At 37.4% G+C, this 23,978-nt stretch overlaps 1 pseudogene; it reads right to left on the minus strand.

Moving 5' to 3' along the window:
* Window positions 1-1,929: 1,929 nt before the first annotated feature.
* The window catches only part of LOC102851467, a 34,916-nt pseudogene continuing 12,867 nt past the window's right edge, over window positions 1,930-23,978 (minus strand).

Genomic DNA, 23,978 nt, shown 5'->3' on the forward strand with positions numbered 1-23,978 from the left:
AAGGCTGTATGGCTCTCTCTCAAAAAAGTTGCAAATAGAAATATCATTTGACCCAGCAATTCCATTACTGGGAATATACCCTAAAGAAACCACAACTGCCACCCAGGCAGATATACCCACTCCCATGTTTATTGCGGCTTTGTTCACAATAGCAAAGAGTTGGAAACAACCTAAGTGCCCATCAACAAATAAATGGATAGAGAAGCTGTGGTTTATTCACACACACACAATGGAATACTACACTGCATTGAAAAACAAGGAATTCATGCAATATTATTCAAACTGGGTGACCTTGGAGGACTTTATGCTGAGTGAAATATCTCAGTCACAAATGGACAGATGCTGCATGGTGCCACTATTGTAGAACAGGACTGACAACATGGATGGAGTGAGACTGAGAAAAATTGGATAAATTATGTATACTGCATTGAAACAGATGAGAGAGAGAACTGTATGAAAGCAATATATGATTGGATATAATGATTATGACAAGAGACCAGAATGAAGATTGCTTAGTGGAGTGTACTCCAGGGCAGGAGAGGGGGATTCTATACCAATGAAATATTTTTTCTTTTACTTTTCAAAGAGAAGAGCAAACTGGGGGGAGGGGTGGGCAGGGAGAAAAATGCAGCAATGAATGTATGGAAATCCAAAATCTCTGTAAACGTTCATTAAAATTAATTTTTTACAAAATAAAAAAAAAGAAATGGTGTTTTGCATGGCATAAGTCCAGAATGAAGGCTTCACTATGGAGTGGACTTGAGGGGAGGAATTGTATAACAATGAAAGAATTTTTATTTTACTATTCAAAGAGAAGAGTGAATTGGGGGGGGGGAGTTGGAAGGCAGGGAGAAAAGTGCAGCAATGAATGAATGGAAACCCTAAGTCTTTGTAAACACCCATTAAAATTAATTTAAAAAAATGATATTCTGTACAACAGAAAAAAAAAGAAGAAAAGAAAATCTTCTTCCAGAAGAAAAGTCCCCCATTTTTTGAAGGTTAATACTCCATGATATATTTAAAGTAGAACAGATGTGCCATTTTTATCTTTTTCACACTGAGTTTCAATATGCTAGAATGATATAGATATTGCTGGAATATAGAGCTGTAGGAGTTAAGGTGACCGAGGCAAGAACTGCCTGGGTTAAAGGCAAAACAAGTCCTGTACCCTGGTACAGCATAACCTTTACTCTCATGCCTTCTGATATGGATGTAGTTATGAAAACAGGGAGGGTCAATAAATAAGAAAATAATCCATAAAAAATTCTTAGAGTTCAGTTAACATATTTTACTGCTTATGTAATGAGAAACGTATCAATAAAAATGATGAGAAACTACAAGTTGGGAGGACATACCGTTGAATTCCTCTCCCTTTAAAGAAAGTTTTAAGTAGTACATTCTGATCACTCATGCACTTTCCTGCCGGTCAGAGAAGTGTTACATAGAGCAGTCTTGCTTTATTTTGGTCCTACATTGTTATTTGCCTTTCTCTTGTTTTCTCTAAGATACTCTTTTTGTGCTTACTATTTTACTTTCCAGGGAGCTCTTGTGGCCTAGTGGCAAGAAGCTGTGCTGCAATTTCAAAGGCATGTGGTTCAAGGCTACCAGCTGCTCTGCAGGAAAATGTTAGACAATCTCCTGTTCAATTAACTGTCTCTATAAACCTGATGGAAGGTAAGCTATGAGTCAGTTCCAACTCTACAGGTAACAACATTTTAGTTTCCAATACTTGGGTGACAATGCATTATTTTATCTTTATCTGTAAGTGAAACTCAAAGGTTATTTTCCTATTATTCAGAGTAGTCATTGTGAAGATGAAATAATACTGTGTAAATGGAATACATGAAAATTCCTTTGTAAACAGTAAATACTGTAGAAATAATTAATTGATTAGAATGTAAGATATTTCTAAATTCTGCAACTTTTGTCTCATCTGAACACTTCCATGATTGGGAAAAAAAGTTCTTCAATAGCACTGACTCGTTCCTTCTTTAGTTGCTTGGGATCATTTTTTCCAGGTGGAGCACACAGTTCCACATAGTACTGGATTCTGGGTTGGTTCTTGTCCTAGAGGTCTACATGGTGGCTATGCCTCCATTAGCAAAGGTAAAGGTGATTATTTAGATGCTTTCACTAGTCGGGAGAACAGCTTTTTTGTCAGGCTCACAATCATCATAGCTTTTTTGTTAAGTTCCTAATTCCATAATTTTCAAAGTTGCCACATATTCTTGGAAATGTGTTCTTCCCATCATAATATCTAAACTTTTCAAGTAACTTTTTAATGATTCTTTGATCATGGCAGATAAAATATGAAGTTTTGATAATATGGTAGCCAAACTCAACAGGAAGGCCTTTAACTGCTGAGACAAGGACAAGTTCTTGGTTGGTAGGAAGCTAACTCTGCTCTTAGGACAGTGGCACTGATTCCATCTTTGTCCAGAAGCAAGGGACAGCATATGTATCCAATAGATTCTTCAAATGCAAAGAACACATTTCTCCCCTGGCCTATGAGTTGCTTGTATCTATTTCCATTCACTCAAAGCCAATTAATGTCTCCTCAAGGTGAAAGCCCTCCTTTAAAGCAATGGCCCACAAGATTTTGGAGGAGTTTCTCCTCACGATAAAGGAATTCCTCAAGCTACTGAAGAAAATCTGAAGCTGTGACCCAAAGATTGGGATGATTCACTAATTGATGGCAATTTGTTTTTTCATAACCCAAATGCTTCCATCAATAAACACTACTATGAAAACCCGAAAAGAAATTGCTTTCATAATAGTCTGAACATGGAGAGGAAGGTGGAGTTCACGCACAGATCAGTGCACCGTGTGGGCCACGACTTTGTGCATTCAGCCTTCACAGCCTTTGACTTTGCTCTTTTTGAGTCCATGCCTGAACAGAAGGATTCTGATCCTGAATTGCCCATAGTGAAATATCCAAACCCGGAAGAGGACAAGACCTGGAAGAGGATCTTGACTCTCTCTTTTTGTTTGGCAGATAAAACCAAGGCCCAGATAGTTTTGGCAAATGACTCAAATGCTGATTGAGTTGTCATGGCAGAAAAGCAAGACGGGGCAAATGAAGAGTGTGTTATGGACATGAGTTGGCTGGTGCTTCGTTATGTTTGAGAAAGAAAAGAAAAAAGATCCCATCAGCCTCAAAGGTACATAATACTGTCTAGTGCTGTCTCCTCCAAAATGATAGAGTTTTGACACCACAGACAGTTTAACCATTTTTGCTGATATCAGTTCAAAATGTGAAACTATTTTCTCATCAAAGGTCTTTGTGCCTCCATCAAGTGAAGCACTCTTGCTGCCTCACAACTTGAGTCACTGACAATTTTCTAATAGTTCTCTGAGCTGTAAGTACTGCTTCAGCTGAGTTATTATCATTGCAACATTATTGAATAATCTCATAGAGTCATAAAAGAGTAGATTATTTTCTACTCTGAGTAACAGAGATATGATTTCAAGTGGTCTAAGTATGCAGTCATTTTATTTTACTCGTTTCTCACAAGTACTGAAGAACCAATATTTTCATTTGTTGTATGTTCTTTAAACATATTATTGAGGTTAACAAAAATAGACTTCAGCTGTTCTGTGTGAAAATTAATATAAAATATAATTAGTCCCCCCTTTTAAACTTATCATGTTGTCACCTCCTCTCAAGGAAAGTCTCTCATTTATGTCCACTCAGTAAATACTTATTGATGATGTTTTATTTCTAAAACACTACTATCTATTTTATTGTACCACTTTAAATGGATAGACAGCAAATGAAAATACTGCAGCTTGCATCAAGTGTGCCTTAATTTTGGACATCCTTGCTCTATAGCTTTTCAGAGAAGCTTTTGCAAGAAAATTTTCCCAATATATCTTTTGATATTTCATTAAATACCAAGATATGCCTGATCCAAATCATAGTATTTTCAATTATTTCTTACACATCTGAAAATTGGACAACAAATAAGGACGACTAAAGCAGAATTTATATCATTGAATTGTGGTGTTGGCAAAGAGTACTGAGTATACCATGGATTGCCAAAAGAACAAAGGCATCTGTCTTAATGGAAATGCAAACAGAGAGCTCCATTGAGGTAAGATTGGTGAGATTTTGACTTGTGTAGTTTGGGCATGTTATGTTATCAGTAGGGTCCAGTCCAGGGGAAAAGACATGCTTGGGAAAGGTGGAGAGTCAGACAAAGAGAGGAAGACTAGCAACAAGATAGACAGGCATGATGTATATAACAATAGGCTCCAGTTTGTCAGAGATAGTGAGGAGGTATAGATTAAGGCAATATTTAATCTGTTATTCACAGGGTGACTATCATTTATAGTCTACTGGACAACACAAAACAAGCACTTGCATGAAGATTGCCATTTAACACTCTATTCTTTAGGGTTTCTATGAGTCTGAATGGACTTGATGCCAGCAACAACAGAAATAGCATTTAGAGTTTCATGATGGTAATGGAATATACTTTGTGTACAATGATTTTCATTGCTCTGCATTTGTAGACTAGAGAAATTTAATAAAGAAAGTCAAAGAAGCTAGTCTTTAATATAGATTGAAGCTTAGCATCAAGAAAACAAAGACTCTCAAAACTGGACCAAATACAGTACCATGAAAAAGAGAAGCTAGCTTGGCTCCACAATCAATGGTCTTGACACTAGCAGTCAGGAAATTAAAAAAATGAATTTCACTGGGGAAATTTGCCATCCGGGGGGCCTCTCCAAGGTTCTGAGGAGCAATGATGTCAGTCCAGGGCCTAAGGTGTACCTGATCCAGGCTATTATACATCATATACATACAATTACATGCTATGCATCAGAGAGCTAAACAATGACTAAGAATGACAGAGGAATTGATGTCTTTGAGTTCTGATGCCTGAGAATAGTATTGAACATACCATGAACTACCAGGAGAACAAATAAGTCTCTCTTAGAGCGAAACTAAGTTATTCCTTAGCTTCAAGGATTTTGAAGCTCCATCTCATATACTTTGGGCACATGGCCAGGAGGCACCATTCCTTGGAGGAGGACATCATACTTGGAAGGATGGAAAGACAGCATAGGAAAGGAAGACTCCGGATGAGATGGATTGACACCATAACTGGGGTAATAGGATTAGGAGTGTTGGATTCAATGAGACTGACTCAGATAGGGCAGGGTTTAGAGCTGTTGCATGTAGGGTCACTGTGAGTTGCAGATGACTCGACAGCACCTAACAACAATAAGAAACATTTCAGAAAGATAATCATAGTGCAAGTAATTGCCAGTAGTCGACTGCAGGAATTTAAAAAGTTAATTGGAAGTGATGAATTATTTTTTCTAATCTTGACTTAACCTTAGACTCCCTCTCATCTACAAGATGCTTCAAAATCTTAATTTCCTTCAATTTTTAGTACGGTAGTTAGGAAATATTTCCTAACTAAGGCATAATAATTTAAATCTTCTTTGTTGGTTTTAATGCTGAATGTTTCTAAATTTCATTTGAGTCTTTTGAGAAATAATCAACTACATCTTGCAGAGAAATTGGTTGTACTTCATTGAGTAAACTTTAACTATTTTAAATTGGTAATTGACATGGTGACTTGGACAATGGGGGCAGAAGTGACCAATATGGTGAGATCGGCTCAGAATAGGGCAGGGTTCAGAGCTAATGTACATATAATCACTATTAGTCATAGACAGCTCTATGGCACATAACAACATAACAAGAATAATAATTTTAAAATGTCTATTATAAATTTCATCAAAACCTAGTTTTGAAATATCTACTACTATGTTAAAAAGGGTAAACAATTTCAAATAAAAGAGAAAAAGAATAAAGCAGAGGGGCGGAAACTCATGCAAACTGAGCAATGTTTCTTCCAAACACTCCCAAAGTCATTCTATGAAACAAATATAACTCTCATACCAAAACCAGGCAAAGATATTGTAATTGTGGTTGTTGTTAAGTGCTGTCGAGTTGTAGACAACGCATAGTGACCCTATGAACAAACTGCCTAAAAACTTGTGTGACTTTCATTTCTCCACGTTCATAGGGTTTCTGGAGGCAAGCTATTTCAGAAGTGGACATCACTCCTGCTTCCAAGCTTGTTGGCAAAGATATAACCATGAAAGAAAATTACAAACCAATGTTTCTCATGAATATTGATGCAAAAATCCACAAGAAAATCCTGACCAATAGAATCCAAAATCACATCAAAAAGCAATTCACCATAACCAAGTGGGTTTTATAGTAGGTGTGCAATTATGGTTCACCATAAGAAAAACAATCAACGTAAATAACCATATTACCAAAGCAAATAATAAGAACCATATGATCTTACCAACTGTTGCAGGAAAGGTACTTGAGAAAATCTAACAACCTTGATGATTAAGATACACAGCAAAATTGGAGTAGAAGGGAATTTCCTCAACGTAATTAAAAGTGCAAAATATGCAAAACCAAGAGTCAACATCATTCTCAATGGAGAAAGACTAAAAACATTTTCCTTGCAAACAGGAACCAGAAAATGAAGTCCATTGTCTCTGCTTCCATTCAATATTCTATTTGAAGTGTTTCCTAGGAGAATACAACAAGAGAAAGAAATAAAAGACATCCAGATCAGCAGAGAGATGGTTAAGCCATTACTATACACAGATGATATGATAGTGTACACAGAAAATTCCAAAGACTCAAAAACAACAACAATAAAAAAACCAAACCAAATCTGTTAGAGTCAGTAGACCAATTTAGTATGGTGACAGGATATAAAATTAATATCCAAAAGTCAGTGGAATTCCTCTACAGTAACAAAGAAAACTCAGAGAAGGAAACTAAGAAAGCAATATCATTTACAAGAGCAAATCACAAATTGAGATACTTGAGAGTGAACCTAACTAGAGATACAAAAGCATTATATGAAGAAAACTACAGGACATTTCTGTAAGACACAATAAAAGACCTAAAGAAACAGAAAACCGTGCCCTGTCCATGGACGGGAAGACTCAATATTGTGAAAATTACAATCATACTAAAAGCAATCTACATGTTCAACACAATTTCAAACCAGGTACCAAATTCATTTTCCAAGGAAATCAAAAGGGATATTTTCAGGTTTATTTGGAGAGGAAAGAAATCCCAAATTGGCAAAACACTTTTGAGAAACAAAAATGAAGTAGGAGGCACAACACTCCCTGGCCTCAAAGCCTACTACATGACGATAGTAATAAAAAGAGCATAATGTTAGCTTAATGGCAAGCACATGGGCCAATGGAACAGAACTGAGAACCCAGAAATAGAACCAGCTATCTATGATTAATTGACATTTGACAACGAAATCAAAACTATCAAGTGGGGAAATGACAACCTCTTCAACAAATGGTGCTGCCAAAACTGAACTGCTAACTGTAGAAAGCTGAAACAGGATCCACATCTCACATCATACACAAACATTAACACAAGGTGGATCAGAGACCTGGGAGTAAAGTGTAAAACCATAAAGTACATAAGACACAAACTGAGACCAAGCTTAGAAGGCCTAGTCTACAGTATAAAGAGACTGCCAAATACAGCCAGAAATGCACATACTGAAGAGGATAAAATTGATGAATGGTACCTTCTAAAGTTTTAATCCTTGTGCACATCAAAAACTTTTTTCCAAAAGGGTGAAAAAGAAACCTATTGACTGGGAGAAAAACATTTAGCAATACCATATCAGACAAGAGTCTCATAATGGAAGTTTATACACCTGGGACACCACAAGAAAAAGGCTGATAACCCAATTACAAAGTGGGCAAAAGACATGAAAATAATTTTCATAGAAGAAGATATATGAATACCCAACAGACACATGAAGAAATTCTCAAGATCACTGGCAGTAAGAAAGGTGCAAATCAAAACTATAATGAGACACCATCTCACTCCAGTAGCAGTGGAAAAGTTTAACAAGACAGAAGTGATAAATGTCAGAAAGGATGTGATATGATAGGAATTCTTATGCATTATTGGTGGAATTGTAAAATGGTACAACCACTCTAGAAGGCAGTTTGGTGCTTCCTCAAAAGACTGAACAGAGTAATTCCATATGATCCAGCTATGCCACTAGTTGGAATATATCCTGAGATAATGAGAACTGAGACACAAATGGAGATTTGTACACCAATATTTATAGCGACATTATTCACCATCTCAAGAACATGGGAACAGACCAGATGTCCAACCACAGATGAATGGATTGAGAAATTCATTCACACAATAGAATACTATGCAGTACTCAGGAGTAATGATTTTGTAAATTATTACCTAACTTGGGAGGGACTGGAGAGCATTATGCTGAGTGAACTAACTCAGTCCCACAAGGACAAATATTGTTGTTATTGGTGTTGTTATGTGCCATCAAGTCACTTGTGATTCATAGCGACCCTATGTACAAAAGCCCTAAATGCCGTTCTATCCTGTGCCAACCTCGCCATCTCAAACACACTCATTCCCTCCACTCCACTCACAGAATTGATCCATCTTATCGAGGGTCTTACTATCCTGTGCTGTCCCTCCACTCTCCCAAACATGATGTCCCCCTCCAAGGACCAGTCCGTCCTTACAACATGTCCAAATTATGTCAGACAAAGCTTCAGAAACCTTGACTCCAGGGAGCATTCTGGCTTCACCCTCTCCAGGACAAACTTGTTTGTTCTCCTAGCATTCCATGGTATATTCAACACTCTTCTCCAGCACCACAGCTTAAAGGCATCAATTCTCTATCACCCCTATTCACTGTCCAACTCTCCAATGCATAGCACCTAAATGCAAAAACTATAGCCTGGATCAGACACACCTTAGTTAGTCTCCAGCCTGACATTGTTGCTCTTGAGTACTCTTGAGAGATCCCTCACAGCTGGCTTTCCCAGTGAAATTCGTCTCCAGATTTCCTGGCTGCTGTTACCAAGAGTGCTGACTGTGGAACCAAGTAAATTAAAACTGTTAACTATCTCAATCCCTTCACCACCCATACTGATGTTGCCAATTGACCCAGTGGTGAGAATCTTTGTTTTCTTGATGTTGAGCTTCAATCCATATTGAAGGCTGTAGTCCTTGACTTTCTGCAGCAAGCACTTCAGGTCCTCCTAAGTTTCAGCAAGCAGAGTTGTTTCATCTGCATAATGCAGGTTGTTGACGATTCTTCCACCAATCCTGATGCCACATTCCTCCTTGTACAGCCCAGCTTCTCGGATTATCTGTTCTGCATACAGATTGAAAAGGTATGGCAACAAAATACATCCCTGATGGAGCCCCTTCTTGATTTTGAACTGTGTAGTGTCTCCGTGTATAAAATTATTATTGTAGAATGAGTATAAGGATCCAAGGGGTAGGGAGGATGGAAGAAGAAGGATGAGAGTGTGCAGGGGATAGACAAATTAATCATGAAGTTGGACAATTTGTTGAGTGGAGGGGTGAGGGAAATTGGAAGAATCTGTGGTAAAAAAACAATGCATTTTAATTTTGTAAATAAACTAGTATAATTTAAAACAAAACAGAACAAAAATGAAAAAGTAGAAATCACTCTGATAGCAGAGGTTAGTGGTAGATAGAGAAGTGAAGGAAGATTCAACAGGGACTTGAAAAGATTGGTGATAATAGGCAGATAAATGGCAGATAATTGGAAAGATAGATACGGTGTGAAAAACAATGTACTAGAACTTTGCAAATAACTCAGTATTTTTAAAAAATAAACAATGTTCTTCCAATAGGAGAAGCTTCTGTGTGAAAGCTTAAATAGAACAGTTATACCTTATTAAATATTGGTATGATTCATGGAGGAGACATTCTATTCAGAAGAAGTACAGGTCTATATTTTGATTGTTGTTTGTGTTAAATGCCATCAAGTAGTAAATAAATCACTCATACTGATCCTATGAATGAAAGACTGGAACACTTGTATAACTTTCATAATTTCTCAATTTCCACAGTCAAGCTATTTCGGAAGTGGATGTCACTCCTGCTTCCAAGCTTGTTTTAATCAGAGGAGCTCCAGCAAACACTGTCCACCATGAGTAACCATTATCTCATTTGACACATCATTGTCACAGTGTTCAGCATCACAGCAAACACGAGTTACCTCTGTACAGCAAATGGACAGACCAGTGCTATACCACTTAGAAGAATGTTTGACCAAAAACAATGAAAACCAGGTCTGAGTATCAAATTTGGTAGCTGAGAGAATTAAATTGTAAATTACAGAGAACTTAAAGGTCATACATTCACATCAACACATGCGCTTTTCATCTGATGCTGTCTAATTAATTAATCCATTCATTCTCCAATACAATTTATCAAGTCTCTAATATGAAGTCAATACAGAACCATATGATTGTACATAGTGGTTATAACTCAGGTTCATCAAGTGTTAGAATTTATAAGGAAGGACACACATTTTTACTTTGTTCTGTGTTTATCTGGTTTATAATAAGTATTAAGGGAGCTCTAGTGGTTTTATGATAAGGAATTGTGCAGACATCAGACATGTACACAGTTTGAATCCACCATCTGCTCCACTGCATAAAGATGGACAATCTCCTCTGATGTGATTTACATCTGAAAATCCATTGGAGGTACAACTATGTGTTTGTTCTGGTTCAATAGTACCCAACAAAAAGAAGATGGATAGTGGTTTTTAACATATGAGGTGTAATGATTAAGGATTGACTACAAGGATTAAATAAAATCAAAAGAAAATATTCATTCTTTATAGTCTCTCACATTAAAAGTGACTTTAAAATACCAGAGTATACATAGAAAGACATATGCACAAATAAGTGTATGTGTATAAATATATAAGCAGATACATATTCAGGTACTTGGAAAACAGATAGATGATACTCATTTCCGTAGATAAACAAGCAAGGTTTAAAAGGAAAAAAAAAAAAGAGAAAGGAATTAGTAAAAGAAACAACATTTTTTAAAGTATTTTGTCCTTAATGTGGGAACTGATGAATCAAGGGTTTTGTTCTTGGGGGGAAATGGTATCATTCATCCCTCAGTAACTATAGGATAGGAATGTGCAAACTTTGCTTGTCAAATGATGTTGAATTCTAGTCCTTTCACTTATACTTTGCATAACTTCCAACAAGTCATATAAACTAAGTTTTCCCATTGTTAGTGCGAGTATTAACATTAACTTATTAAATACATATTTAAAGCTAACAGTGAATGAAATTATATAATGAAAGCTCCAATATAACACATTTAGGTTTTCCCTAATTTTGTTCTCTCCAGGAACTTGAGCATATAAGACAAGAGAAGGAAATAAGATATAGTGACAAAGAGGAGGTAAAACTATATATACAGATGATATGATAGCATTCTTAGGAAATCCTAAAGATTCAACTATTGGATAAAGTAGCATAATACAATATTAACATACAAAAATCTGTTGGATTTCTCTACAGTGATAAAGAGAATTTAGTAATGAGCTAAGAAAAACAATACCAATTACAATAGTTAATCACAAGATGAACTACTTGGGAATAAATCTGATATACTAAATTACAAAACATTACTACAAGAAATAAAAAGAGACCTAGACAAATGAAGGAATATACCATGTTCATGGATATGAAGACTCAAACTTGTGAAAATTCTAATTCTACCAAAGGCAATCTACAACTTCAATGGTAAAGATGAACTTAACCATAGACTAAGCAACACAATACATATAGTTATAAATTCAGCACTTTCTGATTCCTCAATAATAATTGTTCTTTATTAATCACCATTATTTCTTTATCACATGTTTATCAAACTCTTATATATACAAATACTTATAGACTTTTCCTCCATGGAAGAAAAGCAAGAAATTGACTCCCATGTGATTTATTGCCTTAGAAACTCAAAGGAAGGTCAGCTATAAATTAGTTCCAACTCAATGACAAGTATATATCTCTATATTTGGATGTAAAAATAATCAGAGCCTCCCAGAGATACGCGGTTCAAGTCCACAGATGCTCTGCTGGAGAAGGAGGGTCTATCTCCTCCTGTACCAGTCAGATTGGATTTGATGGTACACACAAAAAAAATAATAAAATAAAATTAAAAAATAATAATCAGAGCCCTAATTTTGATGTATCTCTAATATGTTATCTACATACTTCTTAGTTATATGTGAAATAACTAACCATTATTTGCTATCAAGTTAGGTGATCTTTGGAGACTAACATCTTACTGCTTTCTAAAAATAAGTACTCTCAAAAATTGATATTTTTTTTTAAAAATGACATGATTAAGAAGAGCATACATGTGTACAATGATGAGTTTATGAGAAAGACACTGATGGTCAAAACAAACAGTGGCTAACTCTGAGAAGAATAAGAATCCCAGAACACTAATATGCTTATGTGAAACCTGTACTTGGACCAGGAAACAGTCGTCAGAACAGAGCAAAGAAACACTGCATGGTTCAAAATTGAGAAGGGTGTGCATCAGGGACACCTTTCCTATCCTATTTCCATATCTTTTCAATCTATATGCAGAACAGATTATCCGGGAGGATGGGCTCTATCAGGGAGGCTGGGGAGAAGTGTGACATCAGGATTGGAGGTAGGCTCATCAACCGTCTGCATTACACAGATGACACAACTCTGCTTGCTGAAACTGAGAAGAACCTGAAACACTTGCAGGAGGTCAAGGATGGAAAACAAAGTTTCTCACCATGGGCCACTTGCCAGCATCATGATAGATGGCAAAGAGATTGAGATTGTTGACAGCTTCCGTTTGCTTGACTCTATAAACAACATTCTTGGTACCAGTGGCCAGGAAATAAAAAGATGAATTGTGTTGGGAAAGTCTGTTGTCAGAGAACTCTCCATAATAATGAAGAGCAATGATGTCAGTCTGGAGACAAAAGTGTGCCTGATACAGGTCATGGTCTTTGCAGTTACTTTCTATGCATCAGAGAGCTGGACAATGACTAGCAATGATAAAAGGAGAGTTGATGCCTTTGAGTTGTGATACTGGAGAAGAGTATAAAATACACCATGGACTTCTAGAAGAACAAACAAGTTTGTATTGGAGAGGATGAAGCCAAGATGCTCCTTGAAGGCAAGGATTCTGAAGCTTCATCTAGCATACTTTGGATATGTTGCAAGGAGGGATCAGTCCTTGGAGATGGACACCATGCTTGGGAGGGTGGAGGGACAGAGAAGGAGAGGAAGACCCTTGATGAGATAGATTGTTTCAATTACTGGGCTAATGGGTATAGGTGTGTTGGAGATAATAAGATTGACAAGGGATAGTGCAGGGTTTAGGGCTGTTGTACATAGGGTCACTATGAGTCACAGGTGTCTCAACGGTACATAACAACAACAACAACTCCTATATTAAATTCACATTCATCTAAAGATATTTCACCATTACACAGCAATGCCAGTTATCTTATTTCACTCAAGATTCAATAAAATGTAGACTGCAATAATAAAAATATTTTAAAATAGATTTTTTACCCTTGTCTCTGTTTAGGATTTAGTATACTAGAACCTTTAAGGTTTTCCAAATGTTAACTACATTCACTTACAAATAAGTTAGTAATTTTTAATTAAACAATCTTAAAAAGTAACTAACAGAAAATATTTAAAAGCTTGTTCCCCCAAAATAACAAATAACCATCTATGTGTGGGATTTTTGTTTGTTGCTTTGTTTGATTTTGGGTTTTTTCCCCTCAAGCAATAGTATCAGATGCAATAAAAATGCAAACACTATAGGGTTGCTGCATTTAAAACAATATATTTTAACACAAATTTTAAGAGAGACCTTATAGTCAATAAAAAAGTCCAGAATTATCTATAGATATTTTTCAGAAAGTCAGAACTAATGACATTCATTTCTAAGTTCATCTTTCTTTCTCAGGTTGTTCCTAACTATTAAGGAACAATAACAAACAATAGGATAGGAAATTAAGCTATTCTTGAGGGATTTCTGTGGTTTTTATTACTTCTAAATTCTAGATGAGTAATGGTACAATTACTCATAAGCAAGTTCAACCTGAAGCCAAAGAAAACTAGTCCATGAGAGCCCAAATATGATCTTGAATCTATTCCATCTGGAGTTCAAAACTCTCTTAATATGTTTGAATCGGCGAGCTCAGGTGGCCTGATGCCAAGAAGCTGCACTGCAATCTCAGAGGTACATGGTTCAAATCCACCAGATGCTTTGCTGGAGAAGGAGGAACAATCTCCTCCTGTATCGGTCAGATCTGATTTGACAGTATACACAAAAATAATGAAATAAAAAAAACCATTAAAAATATATGTTTGAAGCATTGAATACTATGATAGAACACCAGATGAGTTGATATTAAGGATATCATTTAGGAAGAGAGCAAAATGTTATTAAAAAGACAGAGGAGAAAGAAAAAACCTAGATGGATGCTAGAAAAGACTGCAAATAGCACTAGAGCATTGAGAAGCCAAAACAAAGGGAAAACATTCCAAAGTAAAAGAGCTGAACAGATTATTTCAAAGGGCAGATTGAGAAGACAAAGAGAAGTATAATTATAATGGAATGTGCAAAGAGCTGGAACTGGAGAATAAAAAGAGAAGAACTTTGTATTCATCAAGCTGAGAGAACTAAAAAATAAATTTAAGCCTTGAACCACAATATTTAAAGATGCTTTGGGAAATATATTGAATGATCCAGAAATCATCAAATGAAGGTGGAGGAAATACACAGAGTTACTGTACTAGAAAGAAATGACTGTCGTTGACAAAATTCAGGAAATATGAGCAAGAGCCAATGGTCATGAAGGAAGAAGTTGAAGCTGCGTTGAAGGCATTGGCAAAAAAAAAAAAGGCCCAAAGAATCAATGGGTTACCAATTGGCTTGTTTCAATTAACAGATGTGCCCTGGATGAGCTCACCAGTCTATGCCAGGAAATTTGGAGAACAGCTCTCTGGCCAACAGATTGGGAGAGGTCCATATTTGTTCTCTGTCTCAAGAAACATGATCCAGCTGAATGTGGAAACTATCGAACAATATCATTAATATCACATGCAAACAAAATACTGCTGAAGATAATTTTTTTAAAATGACTAGAATAGTAAATAGCTAGGAAACTGCCAGAAGTTTAAGCAGAATTTATAAGAGGCCTGGTACAAGGGATATCATTGCTGATGTCAGATAGATTCTGATTGAACGTAAAGAATACCAGAAGAGGCGAGCTCTGGTGGCCTAGTAGCAAGAAGCTGTACTGCAATCTCAGAGGTGCGCGGTTCAAATCCACCAGATGTTCTGCTGGAGAAGGAGGGACAATCTCCTCCTGTATCAGTCAGATCTGATTTGACGATATACACAAAAAAATAAGAAAATAAAATTTAAAAAAATGCCAGAAGAATATCTATGTGTGCTTTATTGACTTTGTAAATACATTTTATTGTGTGGATCATAATACGCTATGGCTAACATTGAGAAGATAGGAATCCCAGAGCACTTAATTGTGCTCATGCAAAATTTATACTTTTTGCTATACAAATGGAGCAAGGGTTTAAAATTAAGAAGGGAGTGTGTCAGGGTTGTATTCTTTCTCCATATCTATTCAATCTGTATGCTGAGAAAATTATTTGAGAAACTAGACTCTATGAAGAAGAATGTAGCATCAAGATTGGAGTAAGACTCATCAATAACTTGCATTATACAGACGACACAACTTTACTCACTGAACATGTGGAAGACTTGAAGACTTGTTGCAGAAGATCAAAGTAAAGAGCCTTCAACATGAATTGCATCTTAATGTCAAGAAAACAAAAATTCTTACCTCTGGACCAATAGGCAATATCATGGTAGATGGAGAAAAGATTGAAACTTCTAACAACTTCATCTTAATTGGATCCACAATCAACACCCTTAGCACCAGCAGGGAGGAAATGAGGAGATGCATTGCACTGGACAAGTTTGCAGTTAGGAAGCTCTCCAAATTATGAAGGAGTAATGATGTCAGTTTGAGAACCAGGTGTGTCTGATTCAGACCATGGTCTTTCCAGTCATTAAGTCTCTGAAAATTGGACAGTGAGTAAGGATGACAAAAGAAAAATTTATTTCTTTAAGAGATGGTATTGGAAGAGAGTACTGAACATTCTATTGACTGCCAAAAGAACAAATAAATATAACCTGGACAGGGTGCATCTAGAGACATGGATGATGAGGCTTTGCCTCACATACTTTGGGCATGTTACTAGGAAGGGCTATTCCTTGGAGAAGGACATGATGCTAAGAAAGGTAGAGCATTGGTCTAGGAAAGGAAGACTCTCAGCCAGGTGGTTTGACACAGTGACTGTTTCAATGTGCTTTTGTGTGTTAGGAAGCTTAAGGATGGCACAGGATAAGACAGGGCTCAGAACTATTGTTCATAGAGCTGCTACGGGTCATACTCAATAGCACCTAACAACAACAGATTTCTAGATGCATATAACTTAAATACTAACTTAAAAACAAGAGAAAAAAATTTGAGATTATGTTAAGAAACCTAATTTTTTTCTCTCCTCCCAATGCTCAAGAAAATCTAATAGCTTACTGAAACCTCCTGATAATCATATATTTGCACTTACAGTTTCTCAGCATTTTAAATTTACATCACAAATAGGTGATGAAATCCTATACCGAGATGTAATTTTGCTTGTTTTCTTGTTTAATTTTACTTTTCAAGTATCCTTTTCCCATTGTCCATGTTCTCTCTCTGTTGCTTTAGGTGACCTTTAGTTTCTAGTTTTCTGTAGAAGCATTTTCTTCCTTTTTGTTTTTGTAGAGAATATTCGTAAGGATTTGAGTGTCCATACTGAATCATTGGGGATCCAACTGTAATTATCTCCTAGGTTTCTAACTTTCCCAGTACAGAATTAGTTATAATTTTTTTTCCTCTAATTTCAGTCTTAGAAAGAGCAAGAAAGGCTCTACATTTTTAGAAGAGCAGTTCTGGGAGAGACTAAAAGGGTTTTTAAGAGGGAGGAAATACCAGAAGAGTTTTCTCCATGTCTTTAATATAAATTAATGAGAAATTAAATTATTTCCTTTTTGCCTGAGGTTTTCCTTCACCTCTGCTTCTTAAAATGTATTTTTTTCTCTTATAAGACACATTTTTTCTGGAGCTTACTTGATTTTAAGGATTAATATTTCATGGAGCAATGATAAACGCCTGTCTTTGGAGAACTTTCTGTTCCTAGTTAACATGACTCGTGGGGCAGCCTCTTCAGACAAGGCTTTTGTGTAAGTAGAGAACAGCTTTTAACAAGAGAATGACATATGATGAATGGCATACAAATGCACAAGCACCATTAAACTAAAGCTCTTGTCAGAAAAATTTGAACTTGGAGAGAAATGTATTTCTGTTGCTAATTTATGTAACAATTTTATTACTCTATGTATTTTTATGTACAAAACTGAGAAATCTCATTTGTTTTATTGCTGTTATCTCAGAGGCACAAATTATATCATCCATTTCTTTTCTAATTAAAAATTAACATACATTTACAACACACATACTAATTGATTGCAACTCATGGGGTACATATATGTACCAGAGCAGAACTATCTAGAATTTTTAAGCGGATGATCAGTCAAAGCTATAACTCACCTTCTAGGTGGGTTTGAATTGCTGTTCTTTTGTCTAGGAGTCAAGCTCTTAATTGCTTAAGTCACCCAATTCATTCTCTTTCAAAACTGTATTGTTGTTGAAGGGATTCTAAGTAATCAATTTTAGGGAGCTCTGGTGGCCTAATGGTAAGAAGTTGTGCGGCAATCCCAAAGGCGTGTGGTTTGAATCCACCTGCTGCTCCATGAATAAAGATGGGCAATCTCTTCCCTGGCTATTTACTGCCTTTGAAAAACCATTGGAGGGTCAGCTATGGGTTGGATGCTATACAAGGGCACACCAGAACAATAATCAATTCTAGGATGCTCTGGTGGCTTGTGGTAAGGAGTTGTGCAGCCAATCCAATGGCACCTAATTCAAATTCACTAACTGTGCCAAGGGAGAAAATATGGGCAATCTCCTCCTGTGTGATTAACTGCCTATGAAAACCTGTCGGATGCTCAACTATAAGCCAGTACGACTTGATGGTCCATAACAATAACAAATAACAACCAGGTCTGAGTAATAGTGACAAAATAGAAGGACCTCATAGTATTTCCAAGGCTGTGATTTTCATGGAAACAGACTGCCATCTTTCTCCCACAGAGCAGTTGTTGGGTTTGAACTGCCTACCATTTGGTTTGCAGCCAATTACTTTAATCACTATACCATGAGGGTTCACTCTTTCACAATATGAAAGTGCAACATACAACTGGGGATAAAATGAAACATTACAAGATGGATTGTCACAGTGACTGTAACAATGGGCTCAAATGTGTGGGAGATGGTGAGAACTGTATAGGATAGAGTTCAAATTTGTGGGTCATAGGGTTGCTATGAGTCATAGTCCACTCAATAGCACATAGCAACAACAAATAAAGTATATAAGATGAAATCTCACTGTCCTTGTCTCTAAGGAATACCCTGATTGCACTTCTAGGATATTTGATTTTTGTTTTGATAATCTATGGTATAATCAAGATTTGACAACACTACAATTCCAAGGCACCACTTCTTCAACCTTTCTTATCATTTTTTAACTTTCTCATTGTGCTATGGCTTGGGTCAAGTGCAGATTAGTCTTTAAACTGACATCTTTGTACTGTAGAATTTGAAGAGCTCCTTGACAGCAGATCTACATCAGGAAAACTTGCCATTGAACGTTCTGTGCCATTTAGTTCTACTCTCACATAGATGGGGTTTCTAAGAGTCAGTCAATTACAGGGCAATTACTTTTACTGTATTTTGATTCTTCTTGCAATGAAGACAAGTAGCACACACTCTTTACAGAAATGGAGAGTGAATACACTTCTACTGTTTTCAAACCCATCCCTCTTATTTCATCACTCATATAGCATGAAGCATCACCCTTGTATTATGCCATCCTCCTTGTCTGTATTGCACAGGCTTGAAAGAATCAGAGGCTATTAACTGCAAATCGCAACCTCTATATCATGTCATTAGGGAAAACTACATTGAAGTTCTTATCTGAATTTTATAAAATAGTCTTTATGTTGGCATCTTTGCCACACACCTGGTATATTCTACCTTAAGCAGAAGTCGTCTTCTAAACATCACTCTTTTACTTTAGATTATTCAATCATTCCACGTTATTCCACATTATTTCCCACATGCCTTGTGCTTGCCTTTCAGCCATTAACTCTTACAGGAGTTGTCCTGCTGACTCAAAGGCCATGCATGACTCTCTGTATCCATCAGTAGCTCTATGGGAGAAAGATGGGCAGTCTCCTCCTTTGTGATTTACAGCTTTGGGAACTCACTGGTGGATCAATTATATGTTGGTTCCAACTGGAGATTTTTAAATATCTGTATCTTTGCATATATTAGTATAAACAATGCTTTGCTCCTTGAAAGTCTTTCAGCCAAAAATACTGCAGTCATTTTGGCCGGGGACCATTTTTTCATATTTCTGCATTATTTTGCCTAGAACATTGAATATGATATTAAGGAAAGGCAGGAAGACATTCAGAAAGAAAAGTAGGAAGAGAGAGGAAGGGAGGGTAGAAAGAAGAAAAAGGAGAGATGGAGAAGAGTGAAGACCAAGCATATGTCTAGAGACAAATATCTTGATGTAAGGGTTTGTCTAACATTCTCATACAGAAATGATTTTTCCCTGATATGCTTCTAATAAGGAAGCAAAACTAATATTGGGAGTAATAAGCTGTTTCTCCTTGGCTATAATTACTCCGTGATCCTATTTCCACTCTTTTCCTCTCAGGCACATACCACTAATGTGGTCATCAATTCTTGCTGCTGGTTATTTAACGGGAATCCTTACAACACCTTCAATCATTCATATTGTCTGGCAAGGAAGGAGAGGCGGGAGATAAAGAAATCTGCTAATATAGAGTAAAGTAATGTTGTTTACCAGGAATAGGAAAGTAGAAAATCCATAAATTAAGAATTTTTAAAAGTTGTCTCCCTTACCATTGTTTTGCTGCTCTCACATAACCCTGAAATGCACATCAGAAACTTTAACCGTGAAATGTACATGAGAGACTTCATCTAAGCCAAGAAACAAAGAAACAACAGCCTGCCTCCTATACGCACTCAGCATGAGAATCAATATCAATTGGAAAGATTTCACTTCTTCCTAATACATTGCATATTTGATATAAAAACTGCTAATCATTAAGGGAGAAAGGAAAGTAGTCAAGCATGTACATTTTTTACTCAAATTCTTTTAATCGTCATAAGTACTACTTTTCCCCCCCACAGTACGGCTGAGGCTTTAAGACATCACCTTCCACAGAAATTTTGGCCAGTCTGCATTATGTGAAGTTTTCACAGTGCTAGGCTTTATTCTAGCAGATAGAACTGTAGGAAGAGAGATGAGACCAATTTACTGCTTTTTTGCTATTTTTACCATCTTCGCATCAATGATGTCACTTTTCTCTTAAATTTGTTGTTGCCTCCTAGCCTTTAGCTCTTCGATCACTCTTAGAAACAGCCCCTTCAGAGCCCTTGGGAGAGTCTAGCACAAGTAGGGTAAGGCCTTCTCAGAATTCTGGGTCTTAACAAGTAAATTGCTTGTTAAGACTACTCTGAATAATGGTGATCTATGAGTCTTCTAAGTTCAAAATCACCTCTGGTGGACTCAAATGTTTAACTTTTCTACCAGCAACTTAAAGCGTTAACTGTACCATCCAGGGGGAGACAGGCCTACCTTACACAGCTATTTGTAGCTTCTGATGGCAATTTTTCCTTTTGTTTTCCTACCAATTAGGTAAAGATGTTTTCTGTAATTGTTCCTTTTGAGGTTTTTTGTTATTGTTGTTGTTATTTTTTATTTGACAGTATGTTGCATTATTATCAACTTTTTAAAAAAATAATACTCCTTTTCTCAAATATTTTATGTATATGTTATTTGCATCCTTGTCTCCTGCAGTCCATGCAAAATATTCTGGATCTCTATCCTATCCTTAGCCAATCTCAGCCTCCGACACATCTAAACTCATTACTCCAATCATTACATCAATCTGCCTCATACAGGTCTTCCCTGGCCACCTGTGCTGTCCCTCCCTCCCCTCACCCCCACACAGCCAGGCTCCCAAAGCATGTGAAACAAAGCCCCACAGTCCCTGCCACCAAGGAGCAGCCAGGCTTCACCACCTCCAAGACAGACCCGCCTGGTCCCCTGGCAGTCCATGCCATGCTCAACACATTTCTCCTGCATCACAACACAAAGGCATCAACCTTTCCTCCATCAATCCTATTCACCATTCACCTCTCTGATGCATAGGAAGCAACCGTGACGACCATGGTCTGGATCCGGTGCACCCCAGTCTCCACTCTGACTCCGGTGCTCCCCAGCACTCCAGAAAAGTCCCCGAAAACAGATGCCTCCAATGCAATTTGTCTCCTAACACTCCAGTTACTGGTACCAAGAGAGTTGATTGTGGAGCCAAACAATCCAAAGCTCCATCTGTCATGGTGCTGCCAGCTGTCACAGAGGCGAAAATCCCTGTTTCTTTAATGTAGAGTTTCGATCCACTTTGAAGGTTGCAGTCCTTGACATTCTTCAAGCAAGCACTTCAGGTCCTCCTCAGTGTCAGCAAGCGAAGCCCTGGCATCTGCACAACACAGGTTACTGACAAATCCTCCTCCAATCCCTATGCCACACTCTACCTCACAAAGTCCAGCCTCCCAATCCGTTCCACATATAAACCGAAAATAAATGAAGACAAGATGCATCCCCAACACATACCTGCTCTGATTCTGAACCATGCAGTGCTTCCCTGCTCCCCTCTGACGACTGCTTCCAGATTTAAGTATGTTGTTGTTGCCGTTGTTATGTGCCGTGGAGCCACCCCTCCCCCCCACTTATAGCAACCCAAAGCACAACATTCCCAAATCTGGCCCTGTCCTGTGCCAATCCTATTGTCTCTGACACACCTACACCCACTACCTCAGTCAGTAATTTTTCCTTTTGAGTTTCTCATTATTTTATTTTTGTTCTTTCAGCTGCCACCTCCTTACCCCACCCCTCAAAAAAACCCCAAAACAACTAAAAATGCTTGAGATTAATAAAACCCTGTGTTGAGCCCATTATGATAAGTTATCTAGTGCTCTTTTTCTTTTCCTGAATGCATACTCTCATACATCATAAAGTCTTGACTCTGTTTTCAGTTCCATTGATTCAGAGTCCACGTTTCCACACTGCCTGCAATCACATTACCTTCCCAGCATCTAAACTACATTAGAGAGAGGAACCACCTTTCATTGTCATCACTTTTATTTCTAACCAGTGGTATTATTGCTTTTGATGCCATAGCAGATGCCTCACATTATGTCCATGTTTTACATGTACCACGAATGTATTGGTCCTGATCCAGATCATAGTCTTCACAATTACTAGCTATGCAGCAGAAATCAGGACAATGACTAGGGATGATAGAAGGAGAATTGATGCCTTTGAGTTGTGGTGCTGGAGAAGAGTATTGAATACACCATGGACTGACAGAAGAACAAACAGGTTTGTCCTAAAGAGAGTGAAACCAGGCTGCTCCTTGGAAGCAAGGATTCTGAAGCTTCATCTGACATAGTTGGGGCACATTGCAAGGAGTGACCAGTCCCAAGGAGAAGGAAATCATGCTTGGGAGGGTGGAGGGACAGCAAAAGAGAGAGAGGAAGACCCTCAATGAGTTGGATTGATACAGTTACTAGAGTAATGGGGGTAGGTGTGTCAGAAACAAAAAGGTTGGCACAGGATAGAGCAGGGTTCAAAGCTGTTTTACCTAGGATCACTGGGAGTCATAAGTTACTTGATGGCACATGACAACAAAAATAACAACATCCCTTAGCTTATACTAATCCTCATCTGTAAGTTCCACCAATTCTTTCTTTCTGCATTTTCATGATAATTCTTCAAAGTTCAATCTCAGGCCCTCTAACATTAAGTTCTTGTTGGGTGTTATTGAGTCAAGTGCAACTCATAGCGACCATATGGACAAAAGATCTGAACCCTGCTTTATCCTGTGCCATCCTCACACTTGCTGACACACAAGAGCCCGTTGCAGCAGTCACTGTGTCAGTCCACCTTTTTGAGGGTCTTTCTCTACTTCCCTAACCCTCTACCCTTCCCAGCATCATATCCTTCTCCAAGGAATAGCCTCTCCTAGCAACATGCCACTATGAAGATTTATAATACTTTGTGTTTTTTAAGCTATTGCATATTGGTTTATCAGCAAAATATGTAGGCCCTCTTATCTTAAAATTATTATGCTTTTCTGTCAATAGTGTGTTCTAAAGCTGACATTTTTGAGACGGAGGAAATGTGCTGGTTTTCTTTTCCACAACCCACTGTGCACATTACTTAGCCAAGTGCTCAGAAATACTCCTTGCTTATATGCATATTTTGTGACTTCTCTCAACAGGTTAAAATTGAGGAGTGGGTGGGAACAGCACAAAAAATACAAACAAGCAAACACACTTCTGTTGGGTCAATTCAAAATAAATAAACCTCTGCAGGACCGAGTAGTTCTGAATATAGGGTTTCCAAGGCTGTAATAGAACTCTAGTGGCTTAGTAGTAAGAAGCTGTGCTACGATCCCAAATGCACGAGATTCAAATTCATCAGCTGCTCCATGGGAAAAGGGTGGGCAATCTTCTCCCATGTGATTTACTGCCTCTGAAAACCTGCTGGATGGTCAGCTATGATTCAATCCTACTCAATGACACAAAACAACAGCAACAACAATCTGTACTGAAGAGATTTCCATACAGTGCCACATCTTTCCCTCATAAATTATTGGTACCTTTAAAATTGTCTACTTTTCAATTAGCAAGTGATTTCTTAACCACTGTGCCAACAGTTTTCTTTAGACCATCATTTTTATCAGTGTAGATCATTCTGAATGT

Source organism: Elephantulus edwardii, unplaced genomic scaffold (assembly GCF_000299155.1).
Source record: "Elephantulus edwardii isolate Elephantulus edwardi_28Jun2011 unplaced genomic scaffold, EleEdw1.0 scaffold00017, whole genome shotgun sequence".
NCBI lineage: Eukaryota > Metazoa > Chordata > Mammalia > Macroscelidea > Macroscelididae > Elephantulus > Elephantulus edwardii.